Source organism: Aedes aegypti, chromosome 3 (genome assembly GCF_002204515.2).
Source record: "Aedes aegypti strain LVP_AGWG chromosome 3, AaegL5.0 Primary Assembly, whole genome shotgun sequence".
NCBI lineage: Eukaryota > Metazoa > Arthropoda > Insecta > Diptera > Culicidae > Aedes > Aedes aegypti.
The window spans coordinates 75,620,310-75,643,647 of record NC_035109.1 but is presented as its reverse complement, the minus strand read 5'-3'; positions in this window follow the sequence as shown (position 1 = coordinate 75,643,647).

Genomic DNA, 23,338 nt, shown 5'->3' with positions numbered 1-23,338 from the left:
AGGGGATAGGCAAGGAGTTATATCCAAGTGGGCATCAAACTTCAAAATTATGCTTTCGGCGGCACCATTAAATGCACGAACCACTGTGTAGTAGGTTCCAGGTGCCCTGGGGGAAGTGGTCAATTAGGAGTATGTCTGGAATCATATGGGTTTCCAACTTCAAGATTTTTGAAGATAAAGCTCCCGGGAGCATTTTCAAAACCAGGATGTTAGATCACTGCATAGCAGATCACAAGGGCCCCGGGAGATAAAGTCATTTTCCAAATTTGCCACTCCTTTAGGGGCCCCTGGAATCTACTATAGAGTGGTTATCACATCTTGTGGTGCTGAAAATGCTCCACATCCTCCAACGCACATGGAACTTTCTGTTCATAATAGTCGGTGATTCTGAAACTGCTTCCGGAAGCATGAATTTTATAAATATTAAACTTTGTTACTCAAATTGATGTAATTCCGTACATGTGTGAAATTGGCCACTTCCATCGGGGTACGGCTATAGAGTGGTCATGGCAGTCGGTGGTTCTGGAAATGCTTCCGGAATTATTACTTTCAAATATCTTGAAGTTTGATGCTCATATTGATATGATTTCATAGGAGATTGGGCAAAAATGTATGGAGTTTGGTCCCGGAATGTACACGGATGACTTATATATCATTTGAAAGATCTAAATGAGACAAAAAAAAGTTGATATGGGGCCAAAAATATTCGTCGTGGGAGAAAAAAGTTATGTGTGCTGGAATGGTGTAAGAAGAGGTATGTTTTGGACAGTTCCTATTGAATAATATTTACTTGCGCAAATGTTTTGAATTCGTGCCTATGTATGTGCTTAGGTATGTTTTTATCTTAATTGTAAATATTTTAAAAATGTTGTGATTTGACACAGATTTCAGAACGTTTTGAGTTGCTGAAATGTGAATACTTAAAACAAACGGTAATAAAAAAATATAAAGATATAGGTATGAGCGTTTCACAAACACGTCACTTTAGGTAACAGTTGGACACAAATATCAAATCGTATTATCCTATTTCAGTGTTCTAGCAATATGTTTGTATAAACCGGCGGTTTACTCAGGAAGGATTTTCCAGACTATATCCGTTTTATCATTACAGTGGTTGTGTTGCTGTATTCTGTACTACACTGGAAGAAATACCTCGCTTGTCGTATCCGCGCGTCAGTTACCTCACTAATATCTTTGATATCAATAACATTATACTAGCATGCTATTGTTTCTCAGAGAAGGAGATCATTTGAACTAGTAGTAACTGTAGTGTTTGACTGTTTGCTGTGAACAAACTGCCAATAATTCGAGCAGAACCATTTCGGTTTGCTATCAATGTCAGCTCCATTGGCGACGCCTGAGCACATGTGGCTCCACAAATGCTTCGCTAAGAACGCTAAATACTGAGGATGTCAATAATGTGAATGTTTAGAAGTAATTATACCATCCAATGTTGCTGAACAACGATCGGAAACGCGAGGCACGATGAATTTTCGTAGGCATCAAAACAGAATCTGCGAATAAACACTAACAACCGTTCGGGCGCTTCATTCGTTCGTGTTTCATTTTCGGATCGCTGTTTCTCCCGACGCTATCATCGGGTGATTTTCCATCGCTCGGTAATGTGAACGGTACGATCCATGCTGCCTGTTCTTCGCGAAGAACAGGAAAATATTCATTTCGATCATCTTCAAACGGGCTCGCAACAATCACGCTAAACTTGCTCCGCTCAAAAATGAGTGCCGAGCGCACAAAATTGGCCTCTTTTCGTGCAGCACAGATTCTGTGCAAAGGGGCTGTACACAGTTTGTGCAAACGGTGGTAAACAAAACTGAATGAGTGAAATGAGCACAGAGGAGGAACGCTTGGAATGCGGAATTCAGTTCCAATTTTAAAGTTTTTCAGAGATTTTTTCATTTGAATAGCGGAAGTGGAAGCAAATAGGGAAAAAACTTTCGCATTTGCGACCATCTTCCGGCTTTTCGCTAGAAAACATCTCAGAAAACTCCCCATCTTACCAACGGTAAACTGTTTGCTGCCGCGCGGGAGATCATTGACAGTTCCGTTTCCATCGATCCCCGCACAGCCGAAGGCCAACACGTCGGCAACTCACAGAATGAGTGCGACCTACACAGAATTTTCACTCAGTCAGCCAGTTCTGCATTGGTTGCCTCATTCTGTGTAGTTTTAATACATGCGCTGCGTGGAGCTGGCTTAGCGTGGAGTGTTTGGTTGACTTTACGAGAAGCAGCAGCCTTGCAATGAATCACCAGAATGAACAGCGCGTGGATAAATGAATCCTACGAGTGGAAAGGCTTCACGAACCACTTATCGGTGTGTTCATTTTGCTTCTTCGGCGTTGCATCCGTTCGCTTTTTGCGATGCTCTTCGTGACTCAAAAATGAAAAATGAATTTTGGCGAATGTTGGATCGCGAAGATGCGTCGATCATTGTTCACGAAGAAGATCCATCGCAACACTGATACCATCTTCCAGAACTGCGCGACACACTTGAGCTGGGAACAGCTTTCATCGTGATGAACGACATGCAAAAACATGAGATCGGTTGGTGGTCAATCAACAAAAGAGTGTGCATGTTGAGGGTCAACGGTCGATCAACGGATGACAAAGACGCAGCTGGAACGCAATTAGGACCGCCACCCATGTTTCCACGTTAAGATCATTGTAGGAGATTAGAACGCCAAGATAGGGAATTGAGATGGACGATTTGGAAGATCAGTGCTGTAGGACTGGCAAACATGAATGTCCAATGCTTGACTGTTTTGCCGCCTCTAAGAATATGGTCATTATGGTCTAGCACCTACTTCCAAGATAACCTTCCGTACCAATAGTGATCGATAGTTATCCACAGCAAATGAAATCTCGAATCGGTCAGGTATTGCTTGATATATTGCACATCTCCGACTTAATCAACGTCAAAATCTATCGTGGTGCTAACATTCACTCTACCCACTACCTGATAATTATAAAAATGCGCTTCAAACTTCCTGTCGTTAACAATGCACGGTACCGACGCCCGCCTCAGTATGACCTTCAGCGTCTGAATTACACGGATGTTGCCACAGCATAGTTCTACATCTCTAGCAAGCGTAATCGGAATAGATTTTGCTTGCTGAAACCCTTCTTGGCTATTGTACTACAGTAAAAATAGCCATAAACTCACAGGTGGAGTCGTTGTGCGTTGAACGTAGTCTATGGTACGATTGGTTTGCTGAAGAGTTTAGAATTATTCTAGAGGAAAAAAAACGTAAAGCACCATACACAGAAGCGGAAGCAGCAGACTTGTGTTGAAGACACAGGACCGGAGGTTCAAGGCAAAGGAGAGCATTTCAACGTTCGAATGTTGGACAAAAGCAGCCAACCATATCCCACTTTGAGTGAAGTTAAGGATGACGTTCAACAGCTCAAGAATAACACAGCAATTGTTGAGGATGGTATATGAGTGGAACTCATCAAGATGAGCCCGTAAAAGTTGATCGCTTGTCTGCATCGGCTGTTAGTAATTACTATTTTTATGAACCTGGCAGTTATAACATCTGCAAGAAGAGTAGAGCCAAGGGGTTAAATACTCTGCCTACAGAAAACGTTAGTGCTTATCTATCTGTCTGTTCTTCTATCTGTAAAACTTGCATAAAAATTGTCAAGGGCTTGTACACAAGTTACTGGAGGGTAACAGACGGAGAGAGATAGGAGATAATATAAGATATGCACTCATTAGAAAAAAAATAAGTTCATTGGACTCCACGGCATTCGTATACCAATTCGTAAAACGATAATGATTGACATTTTAACTTAAGACTGGTTGAATAATGTAGGAGCTCAGGTGATACTAAACATCCACGTATGCGGTATACAGCGCGAGATGGTTTATACTAGTGAGCTAGATTGCCATTGATTTAAACACATGAAATCCTAAAACTACGCATATGTTACTGCGTAGCATTTAGCAATGAGCATTTCAACTCACATTTAACGTTTTTTGATGCTGATGATGTTGTTCATTGAGGTTGAGTGGGTTGAGCTGATGGTATTATTGATCTCTTCGTAAAATTCGTCCTGGAGAAATATTTACTTCAGCAAAAACAATACAGTCAGTTCTTTTATAAGACACCACACACTTTTCTTTCACCACTGTTTCCCAATTACTTTTCATTGAATGAGGCTGACTTTTTTTAGAATACAAGTCGTAATATTACCTTATTACGAACAAAAAATATCGTATAGATCGATTAAAACACCGTTAGGAATTGTGATTAGTATAATGTGGATAGCAGAGTCTGGCAGAAAACTTTACTGAATAAACATATGTATTTTAGAATGATTTTTAATGTTATTACGGTCTAACATGTAATGTTTTTCATCTTTGAATCAAAGTCCTAATTCACTTCTTTAAAACATAGAACATCTAATTATCATATGAGTGCAGAAAAATATATGTTTTCATTTTTAATCGATAAAAAATATAGCAAAAATATAATAAAATACATAGAAAATCCATCTCAAACCATGCGGAATAACTTTTTTCTCCCACGACGAATATTTTTGACCCCATACCAACTTTTTCTTGTCTCATTCAGATCTTTCAAATGACATATGAGTCATCTATGTACATTCCTGGCCCAGATTTGCCCAATCTCCTTTGTTCCTACCATAGAGTGGTCAGTGCGTCAAATGGTTCTCAATATGCTGCTGGAAGCATCACTTTGAAGTTTGATGCTCACTTGGAATAAAAAGACTAAGATAAAATTGACGTCTTTAGCATTGAAGCTTTGAATTAATTGATCTACTGGTCTCCAAAATGTGACCATTTCAAAATTCGAGGTTCGTCTCGGGATTTTAAGGGTTAATCTGAAGTAATCCAAGGTTCTATCATGGGATTTGCCATCAGGAGAACTTAGAAAAAATATACACTATTTTTGGGAATTCCTCCAGGAATTCCTACAGGAATTATTATCAAAGGGGAAACCATATGTGCCAACTGTTTTTAACTGTTTTCCCATTTTTTTACATTTCTTTTAGAGGTCTTAGAGGCGTGAAGTTGTTTCTTGCAAAATACGTGACGAAATATTTATTCCAAGTGCAACATCAATATAATTTTTTCGAATTTTATATGAAAGTCCAACTTAAATGTCTAACTGGCATAATTTAGGATCCAATTAGTGGCGGAACTCAAGAAGGCATTGGAATGAGAACATCAGAGGTTTGTTTTAATTGATAGTTAATTTAAAATCTTTTTAACAGTACTGAAAATTTCTGTATTACTGTACTGTAAATCTCGGAAGAGTTTCTGTTTAAGTTTTATGAAAAAGTACATTGTTTTCGGCGAAGTCAATGGTGACATCTTTTGGAAAAATTTCTTGGTAAAAATTCTAGTAAAATATTCGGAAACGATCTCAAGAGCTTCTGTGTTAGTTATCAGGTGATCTTTTTCTGTATTTTGATAGAATTTCCTAATGATATTTCTAATTATTCCTTGTGCGAAAACTCTCAACAGTGTGCATTTGACAAAATTCTGCCAGGTTTTGTGATGAAATATTGGGCCACTTTTTTTGTTGAAATTTTTCGAAAACATTTCGGAAAGTCTCAACTACCGAAAAGCTAAACATTACATATACTTTGCAATTGGATTAAATGGACAAACTGATGTGAAGTTTTGCGAAAAAGTTACACGTCTTCTCAGTGAGCATCGAACTCACGACTCCCTGAGTTAGCCGTAAACCACGATTCATAATTAAAAACAAGTAAAGTCTCACCTTTTAACGAAGTTAAAATCTACAAAAAGGTTCTCCCAAAAACTACATAAAATATATAATTTTATATTGTTCAAATACCTTGAAGTATCCCTTTACAGGTTATGATAGCAGGGTAGCCACCGAACCGGGAAAAACGGGAAAAGCGGGAAAAAGACGTAAATTTGAATCCACCGGGAAAAAGACGGGAAAAACGAGAATTCAAGAAGATCACCGGGAAAATCGTTTTGAACGACCAACTTCAAGCTGTAATCTACAAACCAACCTCCAAAACAATTTATAGAAAGTTTCACCGCGAACGGTTGTCAGGTTCACTATATCTTAAAACTTGAAATTGAAAATTTGAAGTTTGGCTTAAAGGGCATACTGTTGGTAAATATCCCAGACAACCAGAATGTACGCATAACAAAATCACCTTTTGCATTATACGATGTTTATATGCGCAAAGTTTCACATATAAGATGCTGCGAAAAGGCCTTATACGTACAATAGTGGAGGCGATATACGTGCATATTTTATATGATGAAAAATAGCATGCAATGCGAGTGTGTAAATTTAATTTGGAACTAGTCTGTACTCTTATGCGACTTAATTTGTGATAACAATGTTGATTTGACAGCTGCTACGGATTGATCCGACTTACTTTGTACAAGTATACGGAACGAAACGAAATGTACGTATGAACTCATAAAACAGCGTTTTATGCGAGGAAACTCATCGGTCGAACGATAGCATCCACCATGTAATGCGGGTGTTATGAAATTTGTGTAACTAAACGACTTTGTTCGTTAACTGTTATGCGACTTCTGGTTGTCTGGGATGGTCCAAATAGCTTTAAAATTGAACCCCTATCGTGTCAAGAGTAGGATGTGTTTTATTAGCACAATTAACCATTTGCATGATAGATAGCTCCAGAGCTCCATTGATTTTCGAGATTTAGGGACAAAATGTCGAAAGACAAAACGTCGAAACCCAAAACGTCGAATGCCAAAACGTCGAATCCCAAAACGTCGAAAGGGACAAAACGTCGAAGAGACAAAACGTCGAAAGCATTAGTTTTCCTATCGAAGGTTCTTAGATAACTGGCGTTGCTAAGGAAAAAATGGTTGCGATGCGGATAGCGTTGGAAACAGAAAAATTTACGATTTTCATCACAGTAAGCATGGAACGGATTTCCCAGAAAAAAGTCAATCAACCATTCATTTCTGTCGAGAAAAGAAGAACGTAGTGCATCACTTGAAGCAAATCGAAATTAAAACCTGAGTTAAAGAATCTTGAGAACCGGATTAGCATGTTGAATGAGAGGAATACAAACAACTGTGTCGTCGATGGTTGGTGCTAGGAATTGACTGTTCAAAAGGTTGTTTTCTGTATTTTTCATTGCTAGCGCCAACTGCTAGAATTTTAGAGCGATGTAAAAAGTCATTAGTCATTACCCTATTAGTGAATTCCTTATTCTTCAAAAATGTGCTCATTCTTTTGTCAATGGAATTGACAAAATGAATGGATTGATTGATCGTCTTTTCGGAAACAGATATTCACGATCACATGTATAGAAATCAGGAAATCCAGCAAGTATTCAATGTTAACTATTGAATTAACTTCTATACATTGATTTATTGTTTCTGTAGATTATTTTCACAGACAAATTGACATAACAACTAGAGAATTATCAATTTAAAACATAGTCAATGGGATGGTACACAAATTATGTCACGCTCAATTTAATTTTTTTAAACCAAGGGGGGATTTTGTCACGCTTTTTGAACGAGGCATCAAAAATTTGTGTAAGGCTTGTCACGATTGGCTTGATCTTCTCCCCCCCCTCTTGGAGCGTATCATAAATTGTGCATGAGCCCTAACCAAACATTAACACTCAAAGCTTAAAACACTTGGTTTGGCTAACCAGCGACTAGGTGGCGATACTGCGCAAACGTCAAACTCGAACAAAAACGATACGAGTCCTTTCAATGTTTAACTAGAATAAGCACTTTACTGAGAGACTAAAACAATTATCTTATAACCTGATGATTAAAAATAATCTTCAACATTTTATGCAAGTTTTGGCTAGTTTAATTTGATCCTTTTACAATCCTTTCCAAAACCAGCTAAATATTACGGTAATAACATTGGAAAAAATATATTTTTACTGCCTTTACTATTCAATATCTGGTTTAGTATATGAATTCTACTTTACATTTTTATCTATTTTCGCTAACATTCGTAATTATTTTTGTTTTAGAAGTTTCTTCCTTCCGACGTTTTATCTTTTCGACATTTTGGCATTCGACATTTTGTCTTTCGACGTTTTGTCCTTTCGACATTTCGTCCCTTCGACGTTTTGTCCTTTCGACGTTTTGGCATTCGACGTTTTGGCATTCGACATTTTGTCTTTCGACGTTTTGTCACCCAACCGATTTTCGACGAACACGAGACAAATCTTTTCAGATGAATACTTTACTATGTCATAGTTTTCAGAATACGATTATATATAGATTAGAACAATCCAATAGTCAATTTATTGTTTCAAATAATCAAATTACTAGAGAAAAATAACTAAAAAAAATCCGATTTAAAAAAAAAAGCTGTAGTGCTTGTTTTTAAAGAACGATTTTTGATAAAGAAAAAGTCAATTAAAGTCGTTGGCAAAAATGGATAGAAAACCGGGAAAATTATGTAAAATATACCGGGAAAACCGGGAAAAAAGCGGGAATTTCAAAATCGAAATTCGGTGGCCACCCTGTGATAGCGTTTTCATTAAATGTCCATTATTACTTCTCGAGTTCTGACAAGAAAACTGTCAGAATTCCTTAAACTTGTTGATTCTTCAGGGATTTTCCAGCCATTTCAGTAGGAATTCCGACGACGAATTTCACCAGAAATTTATCCCAAAGCGTTATTTTTATTCAATGATTACTTCTTCTGCTGATTTTATTGAAAATACTGTTTCTGAGATTGTTTTACATATTTGAACTTGACAAGATTTCTGGGGGCCTGGCCCACCTGTCTACACTCCTCTCCCTGTTCCAATGCTTCTTTTTTGTATTCTAACTTAACCTTATACTTATAAGTACTTATCGCCCCAAAAAAACTTGTATTGATTTTTACTTGGTATTTTTGTTTGACATTTGCTTTAAAAGTTATGATATTCAATATTATGAGCTTTTCATTACTTAGATCTACAAAAATTTTAAGGAGTTTCCAGAATGTTTGTAGACAATATGTGACCAATGCTATCTATGAGAAAATTTTTATATATTTAACATCATTTTTGTCTTTATTCGTCTTGAAATTTTTAAAACAATGTCCCAGAGTAAAACTGCAAAAAAAACTTGAATTTCAATTGTGAATTTCTAGCGTATAGGATTCTATCAAAATGGTAGAAATTGATATTAATTTTCTAGTGGGATTTGTGCAAAATATTCAAATGAATACAAAGAGTACTTTTTTAGAAAAGAATGATTTCAAGAATCAATAAATTTCTTGAAGAACTGGTAAATTCTGTTTGTAGAATTCGGGAACATTTCTGGAAAAAAATGGTGCAAAATTATGGAAAAATTGAGTAGAACAAATTATTGATCTTCTTTAGAAACTCCAAGTAAAACTGTACTTGATATTTCCTAGAATTCCATGATAAATTTTCTATAGATTTTCACAAAGTTTTAGTATTTATGTTGTAATTTAAATAACGAAGACTCGCACTAGTGGCTTTTTACGCTCATTTCGCTGTAAATCGTTGCAAAATATTTTGTAACATAAAGGTCAGGAGATTTTTTAAACTAAGTACCAAAGATTTGCAGCTTGATTTTGTTCAAAAAAAACATCGTTTAAAATTAAACCCTACTTGCTCATATAGTAGACCTATTATAGGTTTAGATTTTGTTTCACATCAGTCGAATGCTTTTGATCCTTTCTTCAAAAGAAAAATATATATGTTTTGTGAAAATACGATTTTGATTATTTTTTTGCCTACGCCGCAAAGCTAGTGCAACTATAGGAACAGAAATTAGAAAAAGCGCTAATATAGGCTCATGTGTTCCTATAGTGGCAGAAAAGGTATCAAATACAAAAATATGATTTTTCGTAGTTTTCAAATTCAAGATAAAGGCTTTCACATAACATACAGTACTGGACAGAATAAAGTACGCATTGGCCGTTTTTCCATACAAAATGATCAAGTTTGGAGTCTTATATCTCGGTTTCTAGTTGTCCGATTGACCTGAAATTTTCACCGCAGCTTGAAAGTAACCTCAAATTTGCTAGGCTAGAAATTCATAGTTTTTCATTAACGAACTTTTAAGTTATCGCAAATCTCAAATTTTGATAAAAATGACAAAATTTTAAAGTAAAAATAATTTTTAAATGAAAATTTTTAGAGCAATATGTCCTTCTGCAAAAATGTACAATTTGATAAGACACACAAGTTTGCAGAACATCATTTTTCGGTAAAACTGATTGTTTTCAAAATATTTTCAAAATTAAATTTTGCAATTTTTTGCAAATTGAGAGATTTTCAATAATTTAAAAGATTGTGTTTCAAATGCAATGATATTTTAATTGAGTAAAATCTATGTTATATCTAGGCTGTAGTGAAAATTTCAGATCAATCGGAACACTAAAAGCTGAGATTCAGATCTCCAAACTTGACCATTTTGTATGAGAAAACGGCCAATGCGTACTTTATTCTGTCCAGTACTGTAAATATAATGTCACTGGTTGTATTTTAAGACTTTAAGGTACCGCGGGGTAAGTGAGTAAATGGGGTAAGTGAAAACAATTGATATATTTTACTGAATATGTGAATTAACGTTTTAAACTCATGCGTAAACCTTTGAGGCCATTAAGAACATTACGATAGGTAACAGATTTCTGAGATTTTTCAGCCATTTTTGCATAATAGAGTGAAAAATTGTTAACCTGTCAACTGTTACTCCGTAACAAGTTGGCGGCGCACAATCTTATTCTAATATTTTCAGTGGAAAAAAGTTGCGGAAAATAATTTCCTGTACCACTTCTTAGTTGTCCTCTGTGACAGTTTCAAACTGCAATAAAAAAAGTTTTAGAATTAATTCGACGTAGACCTAAAAATAACTAAAATTAAACACTGTCAATTTTCTTATCAGGTGGGGCAAGTGAAAAGTTTATCATTGGAGATTGAATTTGAGTTTTCTCTTTAAGTAGCCATAAGTAACCATGGTTCGCAATTATCATAGAAAAACATAACGTGCTGATAATTCAAGAAACACTATACTCTAGGGTTAAAAGCTATTAGAAATCATGGAACTTCTCTAAAAGATGTTGCTAAACATTACAATATTAATATGTCTACTTCGGGCAGCCAATTAAAAGGAAGACGTTGACTGAAAAGTTGCAATAATAGAGAACACACGGAAATCTCGTGGAATGTCTATGTAAGCTAGTTCAAAACATAAAAATGGGGTAGAGGTCTATCCACATAAAAAAGATTCTAAATACGTTATTGAAGGATTCCGTTTGATTTTTCCCGAAGAGTTATCCGACGTCATATTCGACTTTCTCAAAAACAAATAACGAGCGGTGGAAATTCTACCGAGCAGAAATGTATTTGCTGTCCTATAATGTAAGAACTAACATTGGAAATGTTGTCGAATCACTTCAACTAACATAACTGAACAGAAGAAAATTCAAGTGAAAAGAATAACATTTTCTTTGTTTACATGTTACTTATGTTATTGTTCATTGGGAAGCCTTAACAAATGTTAAAGCTAATAGAAATCGTGAATATAACTGTTTGTTTTCGAAATTATTGTTCAAAACGGTAAACTTTTCACTTGCCCCACTTTTGGGGCAAGAGAAAAGTAAGGAGACATTTTTCAAAAACTTTTTCTGTATTTTTTTCTTCAACTTTTCATAAAAATCAATTTCAGCATGCTGCTTATATTTGGTGGGAGTCAAGCTAAAAAATATACACGATCTCATTTGTTTCAATTTAAAGTCTCTAGAATTTGAAGAATCTCAACTATGCGAATTCCATTACCCACTTGCCCCACGGTACCTTATACAAATGTTTGTTCTTAGCTGTGCGGCTATTGGTACACCGACCCTACTTGTAAATCTTAACATTTTTGTTTGAAATCGGAGGTTCCTATCATAATAAGATTTGAATGTAGAATAGCATACAAATTTGAAGTTTTAAGACTACGTAAGTCACGCCCTAATGTACAGAACTGAGCAAACGAAAACGCCCCTAAAGCGACAGGAACGAATCATATTCGGTAACAATTAAAAAAAGTGCGTCTGTGGGCTGTGGAGTCAATTATCATGAAAAATTGCCTCAATGCGGGACATGAACACAACAGCGCCGCCAGAGAATAGAGCCAGAGTTATTGACAGTTTTCTAGCTGGATAAGTTTAGATAAATTCTGTACATATAGTTAATGCTCACGTTCACACTTGTATACACATCCATACACACCCAAAAAAAACACACAACACACCTTCGAACTTCAATGGAATCAATCTGTTCCAGCACGTAACGATAGATGGTCATGCGAACAGCAGGTTGTTCTGTTACTCACTACTCAAGTAATGAATGGGAATAACTGGCTAATCCAAGTCGAGAAAACAAAATAAAAAAAGACAAACCAAAACTGGGAATTTCCATAAAATTTAGTGTAATTTCTATTGAAGCAACAAGAACCGATGATACTAATGAAGGAAATGAGGCAAACGAGAGTCAACAAAACCAAAAAACACAAAACTGTTAATTAATGTAACAAAATAGAGGAGGCAAGTCAGACTAAAGCTATATAAGAAATGTTTTTCCTGTTTGTTTCCGTAATTTATATTAAATCAATCAACGATATGAAAGAGCGAGATGGTCGTTTTCTGTAAATATTTAAAATATTTTCACACGGCAGAGACGAAAAGAAAAACTAACGGCCAGAGTTAACTGCAGTGAAGTTATTTTTTGCCGTGATGGCTACGAATACTCAATTGAAAACAATGGATAATAGTCAAAACGGTTCAAACAGATTTTATATTGAATTCAGAAACGTGTTTTGAGGAGTAAGTTTAACGAAACGGTGCAAAACGTTCTACACGGTTATAATTTTATATAGATTTAATTTTTCTACCAAATGCATTGCAACGCGACGGAACGGTGAAGAGCAGTGCGAAAAAATACCAAGTGTGGGAAATGGTAGGAGTAAGAGAAACTCGAGGCAGTATGGATGTTATTGAATGAGTTTCAATCAGTTTCCAATAAAGACAATTTTTCTACATCAAATTTTGTTTGTGTTATTTTGATGGATGTTGAAAGAACCTATTGGGAATGGAGGTGATTCAAAAAGGAAAAGGTAATATCGCAAATTTAGCCAGGTATGAATCTGCATCACCAACTAAGTAGTAAGTAACAATGGTTGTCTAGCTAATATATTCCTTCTCTTCTTCGATTACCGTATGAACGTGGGTGGCGTATTCATTATTAATTTCTTTTGTTCTACATCAATCAGCTTGATAAAATATCGCCAACAGTATGTCGCCAATTCACTCGGTTCATGGCCGTATCTCTCCATCCTCGAATGCGAACCACGCTCTCCAGGTCCTGGTGCACCTGGTCAATCTACCTAGCTCGCTGCGCCCCACGCCGGATTCGAAGCGAACACTATCTGCACAGAACAATTGTCGGGGTTCTGCTAAACCGCACCAAGTGCCATTTTTTCCCAAATTGAGTTTTTCACACCAAAGGACTGAAATAATCATAACCTCTCTACCATAAAAATATCGAGTGATTTGAACAATCCCTTGTAATCTTAGATCATAAATTTTGTTTGGAAGAACACGTAAAAGTGTAATTTTGTTCAGCCAGAGTGAACCATAAACCAACGCACGTCATCAGGGAGAATTCATTTTTCAGATATAAAGCTATATTTTTCCAATTTCTTTCTATATTCTTACAATTTATCCATTCCAAGCAACTCATAGAAACAGAGGCCAGTGAAATTGGGCAGCAACTGATTAATTTAAATTAAATATTGTTTCGGTGGCGTTGATCTATTTTCTTTGAAATTTTATCCAGCCACACCGCACTAAGTACTGTTTATCTGAAAATCACATTTAGACATTAAGTAAAGGCATTTACATGCCATAAATACTTGAATTTGCTTGTTATATAACATGTTTATCAATCCACACAGAAGCCGTAATGAAAAAACGAATTCATTTAATCTGTTACTGTGTTAACAACTCAGGTGGACTTGGTGCGCTTTAGTTGTTCAGAAAATGGCATTTTCGCCATCAAACCACGTCAGACAAAGTGCACATAACATGATCCAAGTTTATCACCATTCCTTCAAGAAGTGGAGATGTCCTAGTGGTAGCACACTAGAACACTCAGGCAAATGGACTATCGATAAACATAGGAACCCCTTATGAAAATTCGCCACAAGAAATCGGATTGAAATTCATAAATTTGCCTTATGAAACCAGAATTTGAAAACAAAAAACGTTTACGCTGCAACCTGGAATCGAACCAAGAACCTTGCGGTCGATAGGCCCGAGCGTACACCACACGCCTATCGACGCCTTGATCTAGAGTGATGCTAAAACGATACATAAAGCGTTCGTATTGCAATAATCGTTCCACCTTTCATAAGGCAAAATGTATGAAATTCGATAGTCCAGTTCGCTGCGTGAATACCACTCAGAAGGCACGAGTTCGAATCCCGATGAAACTTTTTTTTCTGATGTTCTATCCGATGGTGATGGAAATCAAACAACTTTTAGATTCTGTGGTTATTTTTATATTGCAGTAAAACATCAGCAGGTCAATGTACATCTGAAATGATGGTCATTCCTGGTAAATACTACGCATTGAACTGTGAACTTGATCAGCAAAGGTGCACCAAATGGGAGCAACTTGGTGCGCTTTGGCAGAGCGAATTCATGGTTTTCTTCGATCTTTAGGATTTATGTATGAACACGTGAGAACCTTGATTCAATACATACGAATCCTTCCCATAAACACTTGTGACATGGATTCCAACATGCACGGTGATGATAAGCATCATTTGTTTCCAATTTTACTTGTGTTGTTGAAAACTGTGAAACACATCCAACCATACCGAACCAAGAACCATATTTTTCAATTTTTGTTCAGCCAGAGTGAACTGAGTGCTTCATATTGTTTAATGAAATCCAATTACATCGTTAATTTTTGATGATTTACTAGTATATTTAATCTCGGTGTACTTATTGACCACTGTTAATCGCATGTGAGCGATAAAAAAAATTAAAATTATCTCCCGCGATAAACTAGTACAGGAAAAGACTTTAAAGTAAAATATCTCGGAATAAAGAATTTGGCACTTGGTGCGGTTTAGCAGAACCCCGACCAATTGTCCGGCATTCTTGCAACATGCCCTCCCAGCGTATCTTTCCAGCCTTGGCCACCTTCTGAATACTGGGTTAGCCGTAGAGCTGCACAGTATTAATTATTATTGTAAATTTCTGCTATATCTAATGCACATGAAGGGAATGCCATAGATATCATAAAATTCCGCTTATATTGAAATTTACATGATTTGATTTGATTGTGAATGTGAAATTTAATCATCGTGTAAATTTCAATCACGTCGTGTTTGGGTCATGATATCTGAACCAGATAATCCAGATAATCAATAATCAAGGAACGCAAAAAATAACAAGGTGGAGCAACCGATACTTCTTTTGTTTCGCATTCGAGGACAACCATATTTTATTAGTTTTTGTAGCACAAAGCTTTCCTGGTTCAAACGAAAACAAGCCGCGTTTTACTCATAATATCATTTATTCATTTTCTTATGACACATAGGTTTAGAAAAAGTATGCTGACTTCCCAGGAGGTAAATGTACAACAGTTCCAGTTGCGCTCAAAATATGCGTTTCTCTGCATTTTCACCTGATATATACACTGTCACAAGCTATTGAACGCGTCACATTAAACATTTTATTTTGAATCATGAATGCACATCACAACTTTGAAAAGCTTTCCGATTGTTTACGTACCGAAGCAATGTAGGACACACTTTCAAAGATGGCTGACAGCTGCCGTAGAGCTCGCACCGGTGCATCGTCGTCACACGCAAATAGTGTAAAATTAAGATAATTCTTGCTAAAATTTCGAACGGCGTCATAGAGGTTTAAGTAAACTCAAAAGAAATGCTGTAATTTTGAATTATATATGAAGAGATAAGCGTGTGCATGACAGATCTCGCATTTTTACACTGAGGCAAAAATCTCGCATGATTTTCATAAGATCACACTAATGAACGCGTTTTTTATTATTTTTTTGTTGGTTCATAAGACACTTGTGTATTTCATTCGACGAGATTGAGATTCATAAGACAAGTGTAATTTTGTCATAACAATCAATTGTCAATGTCATAAGAACGCTCATGAACCCCACTGCTCATCATTGTGAAGAACCACGTGAGGCAAATTTTCTCATTTCACTATCAGAAATTCAATATGGCTTCCGAAATGGACGTGTTTGCTGATTTGTCGTTGGCTGACTCCGTTTCTAATGCATCAAAGGGTAAATATTTTCTATTTATCATCAATTCCGCTGTAACTAACACTTTCTTTCGAACAGATTAAGGAATTGGATCCAAACAATAAGATTTGGGAATGAAAATTCAAAACAATTTGTATGACGCGTAAGAAATCACAAACCCCCCTCATCCATTAATCCGCCCCTAACGTAAACCTGCAACAATTCAGGCGTTCTTCACAACTTTTCTCAATAATGTTTCGCTGCTATGATATACTTCTTTGCGTTCAAAATAGGTTAGCCAACTAGAGAAAATCGAATTTTCATCCATTTTGTCGTATCGCAAATCGATTCTAATGCTTACAGTAAAGTGCTTTGATCGAATTGCGGCGTGACAAAATGGATGAAAATTTGATTTTCCCAAGTTGGTTAACCTATTTTTCAACGCGGATTAGTATTATTCATTCATTGAAATTTATAATCTAAAGCTCAAATTACACAAGACAGTCTTATGGAACCAAGAATGGTTCAGAACGTAATTCATAAGACTATCTATGGATTTTGTTATCAAGTCAATGATGGTTCGTAAGATCATCTTAATTCCTTCGAAGTGTATTATGGAAACAACATCTGCCGAAAACCATACGATGGTCTTATGAATTTCAAAGATTTTTCTTGTGTCGTAATTCCATAAGCAAATCTGATGACAGTCTTACGTTTGCTTTCCTCAGTGTACGCTCGATGTACATATGGTTACGATAAGCAATTTTCAAAAATTTTCTGAATTCCGCTTTGGTTAACATTCAGAATTTTTTTCTGTGTCCTGCATGCCGCCAAAGTTCTTCCTTAGCACTCGGCGTTCGGAAACCCCAAAAGATTGCAAGTCCTCCTCGAGCATAGTCAACGTCTCATGCCCGTGGAGGACTACCGGTCTTATGAGCGTTTTGTACATCGTGCATTTGGTGCGGGGGTGAATCTTTCTTGACCGCAGTTTCTTCTTGAGCCCATAATAGGCACGACTTCCACTAATTATGCGCCTTCGTATTTCCCGACTAACATTGTTGTCAGCCGTCAGTAAAAATCCGAGATCTACGAACTCGTCCACCACCTCGAAGGTATCCCCGTCTATGCTGCCTAGGCGGGCCCTGTCACACTCAGTTCCACCTAACAGCATGTACTTTGTTTTCGACGCATTCACCGTTAGCCCGACTCTTGTTACTTCGCGTTTCAGGCGGGTGAACAAATTGTCCGTGCCTCGATTGTTAAGTCCGTCTTTCCGTATGACACCTTCAAGCGCAATATTGAACAACAGGTACGAAAGTCCATCGCCTTGTCGTAGTTCCCGCCGAGACTCGAACGAACTGGAGTGTTCGCCCGAGACCTTTACGCAGCTTGGCACTCAATCCTGTGAGCTTCCCGCGAAAGCTGTTCTCGTCCATGATCTTCCATAGCTCTACAAGATCAATACTGTCGTATGCCGCCTTGAAATCGATGAACAAGTGGTGCGTAGGGACCTGGTACTCACGGCATTTCTGGAGGATTTGCCGCACGGAAAAGATCTGATCAGTTGATGAAACTTGCTTGATAACTTCACATGAACTCGTTTGCTATAGGTGATAGACGACGAAAGAGAATCTGGGATAGCACTTTGTAGGCAGCGGTAAGGATAGTGATTGCACGATAATCTTCACACTCCAGTTTGTTGCCCTTCTTGTAGATAGATCATATTAACGCCTTGCTTCCACTCCTCCGGTAGCTGTTCTGTTTCCCAGATTCTGATTATCAGCCGATGCAAACAAGCGGCCAACCTGTCCGGGCCCATCTTGATAAGTTTGGCTCCGATACCATCCTTTCCAGCGGCCTTGTTGTTTATGAGCTGTTGAATGGCACCCTTAACTGCCCCCATTGTAGGAGCTAGTTGGTTTCCACAGTCCGCTGTGCTGACGTAGCCATCGCTTTCGCTGTCATGACCTTCCGTGCCTGTGTTCTATGCGCCATTCGGGTGTTCATCGTAGTGCTGCTTCCACCTTTCGATAACCTCGGGTCCGCCCGTCAAGATGCTTCCATCCTTATCCCGGCACATTTCAGCTCGCGGCACGAAGCCTTTACGAGATGTGTTGGGCTTCTGATAGAACTTCCGCGTTTCTTGAGCACGGTACAGCAACTCCATCTCTTAGCATTCCACCTCTTCCAGGCGGCGCTTTTTGTCTCGGAATAGGCGGGTTTGCTGTTTGCACTTCAGTCTGTATCGCTCCACGTTTTGACGTGTACCATGCTGCAGCATTGCAGCCTGCGCTGCATTCATCTCCTCTATAAGCTCCTGGCACTCCTCGTCAAACCAGTCGTTTCTTGAGCTCCGTTCCACATATCCGACAATGCTTTCGGCAGCGTCGTTAATGGCTGCTTTGACTATTCTCCAGCAGTCCTCAAGAGGGGCTAAATCGAGCTCGCCCACACCCGGCAACGCTGCTCAAGATGCTGCGCGTACGCATTGGCGACATCCAGTTATTTCAGTCGCTCTATATTATACCGAGGCGGGCGTCGGTACCGTACATCGTTCATGACGGATAGTTTTGGGCGCAGTTTCACCATCACCAGGTAGTGGTCGGAGCCACGATGGGTTCTGATGTCGGTTATGTCGGAGAAGTGCCGTCCATCGATCAAAACGTGGTCACTTTGCGTTTCTGTCTGCTGATGTTATCTCCAGGTCTATCGACACGGGAGGCTGTGCTGGAAATAGGTGCTACGAATGGCCATATTCTTGAAAGCGGCAAAATCTATCAGTCCTAGGCCGTTATCGTTCGTCAGCTGGTGGGCGCTGAACTTTCCAATCGTCGGTCTGAACTCCTCCTCCTGACCAATCTGAGCGTTCAAATCTCCTATGATGATCTTGACGTCGTGGCTTCGGCAGCGGTCGTACTCGCGTTCGAGCTGCGCGTAAAATGCGTCATTGGCATCATCAATGCTTCCGCAGTGTGGGCTATGCACGTTGATGAAGTTGAAGAACCGGCCTTTTAGCCCCAACTTTCACATTCTTTCGTTGATCGGCTACATGATCGAGTACGCGCCTTTGCATATCACCCATCACTGTAAAAGCTGTTTCCAGCTCACGTGTGTTGCCGCAGCTCTGGTAGATGGTATGATTAACTCTAAACGTTCGCACCATCGAACCTATCCAGCACATCTCCTGCAGTGCTACGATTCCGAAACCGAGGGTCTTCAGTACAATTTCACGTTCCAATCGAGCAGGAGACCTGTCAAAACTGGAGCAAGACGGAACTCTTGTTTACAGGCACTCTACTGCTAGTGCACAAAGCCTGAATAGAAATTGCACTATCATTTCATTTTTCTTTTGTAAGATTTGTGCGTTCAAAGTTTTTGTACGTTATTGAATTTTGATTCAAAGCTATTCCACCCTTGATTTCACCTTATGAAAATATGATATTTTTCCTCATATGAAAAGAAAACAAGTCTGTCAGTGGTGAACATTGAGATTAATTCAATATAAGCTCATCTTATGTGTTAATCTAATTACATTAGGGAGAAGCTGATTCGCTCGTTTCTCGGAAACACTGCTTTACTCAACTCCGTCCACGAAACTGTTATCCTTGCAGGAAGTGTAAAGGAATTAAGTTTCTGCAATCCGCACCACTAATTTTACAAACCAATATCATCAATTCCTATAAAAGAGGTCTATCGAATTAGATCCATCCCTATCGCTGCGCTCCGTAAACACTTTGCGCCAATTGAAGCAATCACCTTTTAGCTGCCTACCTATCAACCGTAATCACAGAACGCAACCAACATAATCCAATTACCGCAGGGGATAAGCCTCGACTTCATCCTGCCGTCCTTCTTCCGCATCCATACCGTACTTACAAGTCGTACAACACAACTCTACGACGACGTCTAACCACCGATGTAAACAACCACAATACCTGCTTGTCGCACACAGGAGTAATTCGGGTCAATCATGGCCATAATTCTCTGTCCTCAAAGATCTTCTTTTGCCCTTCTTCTTCTTGGTCTTACGTCCTCACTGGGGCAGAGCCTGCTTATCAGCTTCAATGAGCACTCCTACAATTATTAAATGAGAGTTTTCTTTGCCAATGTTCCCATTTTCGCATTCGTATATCGTGTAGCAGGTACTATGATACTCTATACCCAGGGCAAGTCAAAAAAATTGCCATTACAAAAAGATCTTAGACCGACTGGGAATCGAACCCAGACACCTTCAGCATGGCTTTGGTTTATAGTAGCCACAGTCTCTAAATAATCGGCAACGGAAGGCTCTCACTTGATGACCCTGAACAACCCAATTCAGCTTGTCTGTAAATTTTGAATCAATAGTACACCGCTAGCGCATGACGGCTTACCAACTTGAAACTATTGAGAATCAGAGGTACTGGTCCAAAGCCCTGATAAAGGTGGATGGTTGTGATGACTATGACCGTGGTCATCATGTAAAGAAGAAACGGACAATGCTGTATCGTGTCAGCACCGAGGAATCAGCTCCTCTAGCACGATGTAGGTAGCACAACCCTGGTTAGGTGGCTTATCGAAGACTCTTCACCAACCAAGAATGCCAAGAAAGGCAAAGGTAGATAGTTTTCACACATTGTTTTCACAGTGATTTTCAAAAACAATAAGGCTGGAACAAATTTGAAATTTTACTTTTGTCACCTCCCCTCTTCAAATTTTTGAAAATGTCAGAGGGGGGAAATAAATAAAATGTCTTATTTTCAGTGTTGGGTTTAATTGTTTTTTTGAGGTTTTAGCTAGTTTTATAATTCGTCCTTACGATATTACATAAGATAACAGGTGTTATTGCTTTATAAGTCCTAAATCGTTTCGTTAATGCTAATAGGTGTGGGATTTCCATTGAACGTTTTTTTCTTTTAGAATAAAGTTTACGCCACTTTTACTGTAACAGTGAAGCCTTTGAAAATAAAAAATTTTAGGGATTTTCATGAATTATTGTTTATATGAACTTTCAATGCACACTCAATCTGTTCATTAAAAATAACTGGGTTTTGGAACTACTGAAAAAGTCAGTAAACTAAAAAAAATGTCAGAAATCGAAAAACAGAGATTTTTCACTGAAATTTTGCAGAGAGCTTTCTTTTTATATCATATATTGATAAAAAATAAAACATGGTGAAATTGGCTTTTCAATTACGCGTGGCGACAGTTTTCATTTTACTGACTTTTTCGGTAGTTCCAAAACCCAGTAAAATTTTACCGACCCCAGTAATTTAATCTAAGTGTGTGAGCAATCAATTAGTCAAATCAATTCAGCAATTGTCTCTTAAAATTTATTTGAGTACAAGTTTTCCTAGTAGATCCTCCTTCTGGATTATATCGCGATGAAATGAGTACAAATTTATTTATTTATTTATTTCGTCAAGCATAGGTAGACTACATACAATAATTACAATACTTTCTTACATGCTATGGATTACTTCTATTGTTCTTTAGTTGTGTTTTAAGCTGCTCTTTGGACATAGTAATGCCAATGAATGAAGAAGTTTAGTTGAGAAAGAAGTGCAGCGGAGTCTACACGGTTCGAAATAATGTTGTTTATAAAGAGAATCATTGCGAATTCCCGGCGTTGCTTAAGTGTTTCCAAGTTGATGAGCATGCAGCGTGCTTCATACGACGGAAGTGGCAGCACAGTCCAATTCAATTTCCGAAGGGCGTATAAAAGGAATTGCTTCTGTACTGATTCTATGCGTTCTTCGTGTACGACATGATACGGGTTCCATACTAGGTGACAGTATTCCAGAATTGGTCTTACATATGTAGTATACAATAATTTAATAGTATATGGGTCTTGAAAATTGTTGCTGAACCTCTTAATGAAGCCAAGCATGCTGTTTGCTTTGTTTATTATGGAATTATAATGTTCTACAAAAGTGAGTTTAGAGTCTAGGATTACGCCCAAATCCCTTACAATTTTACACTTCTGCACTACTTGATTTCCTAAAAATACTTCAATTGGTGATGTTACATATTTTCGACTAAATGCTATTGAATTACATTTTTTGATATTGAGCTGAAGTAAACTTTTTTGGCACCAAGTAAAGAATAAGTTAATGTCATTCTGGAATTCTTCTGCTTCGCTTGAATTACTTACTTCCATGAAGAGCTTCATGTCGTCTGCATATATAAGAAATTTTATTTTTCTAAGTAAAAAGGAAATGTCGTTTACATACAAAATAAAAAGAAGTGGGCCTAAATGAGAACCTTGAGGTACTCCAGAGGTTACAGAAATGGGTGCTGATAATTTATTTTGAAAGCGCACAATTTGTTTCCTATGTGATAGATATGACTGGATCCAACTCAAGAGTCCTGGCTCCATTCCTATTTTCTGCAATTTGAAGATTAATAATGGTATGTCGATTCGGTCAAATGCCTTACTGAAGTCAGTGTAGAGGGCTTCTACGTGCTTGCCATTGTCCATTGCGTTGAGAATAAAAGATACAAATTCTAGCAGATTGGAAGATGTTGAGCGGCCTTTAAAAAAGCCATGCTGCCTACAAGTAATTTGGTTTTTTACTTGCTGGAAAATTTTGTCGTTTACGAGAGATTCGAAGAGTTTGGGAATACATGAGATAATGGCAATTCCGCGATAGTTCCTTATGTCAGATTTTGTACCTGATTTGAAAACAGGCACCAAATATGAGGATTTCCAAGCTACTGGGAATTTTCCATTATTTAGAGACATGTTGAAAAGGCGTTCTAAGGGAAGGGTAAGTTCTTCTGAGTGGGGACGGACCTGGTGTAGTGGTTAGAACACTCGCCTCTCACGCCGAGGACCTGGGATCGAATCCCATCCCCGACATAGTCACTTATGACGTTAAAAGTTATAGTGACGACTTCCTTCGGAAGGGAAGTAAAGCCGTTGGTCCCGAGATGAACTAGCCCAGGGCTAAAAATCTCGTTAATAAAGTCAAATCAAATCAATCAATCAAGTTCTTCTGAGAGATTTTTGAAGAACACGGGTGCAATGCCATCCGGTCCTGCTCCCTTAGTTGCGTCCAGGTTTTTTAGTGCCG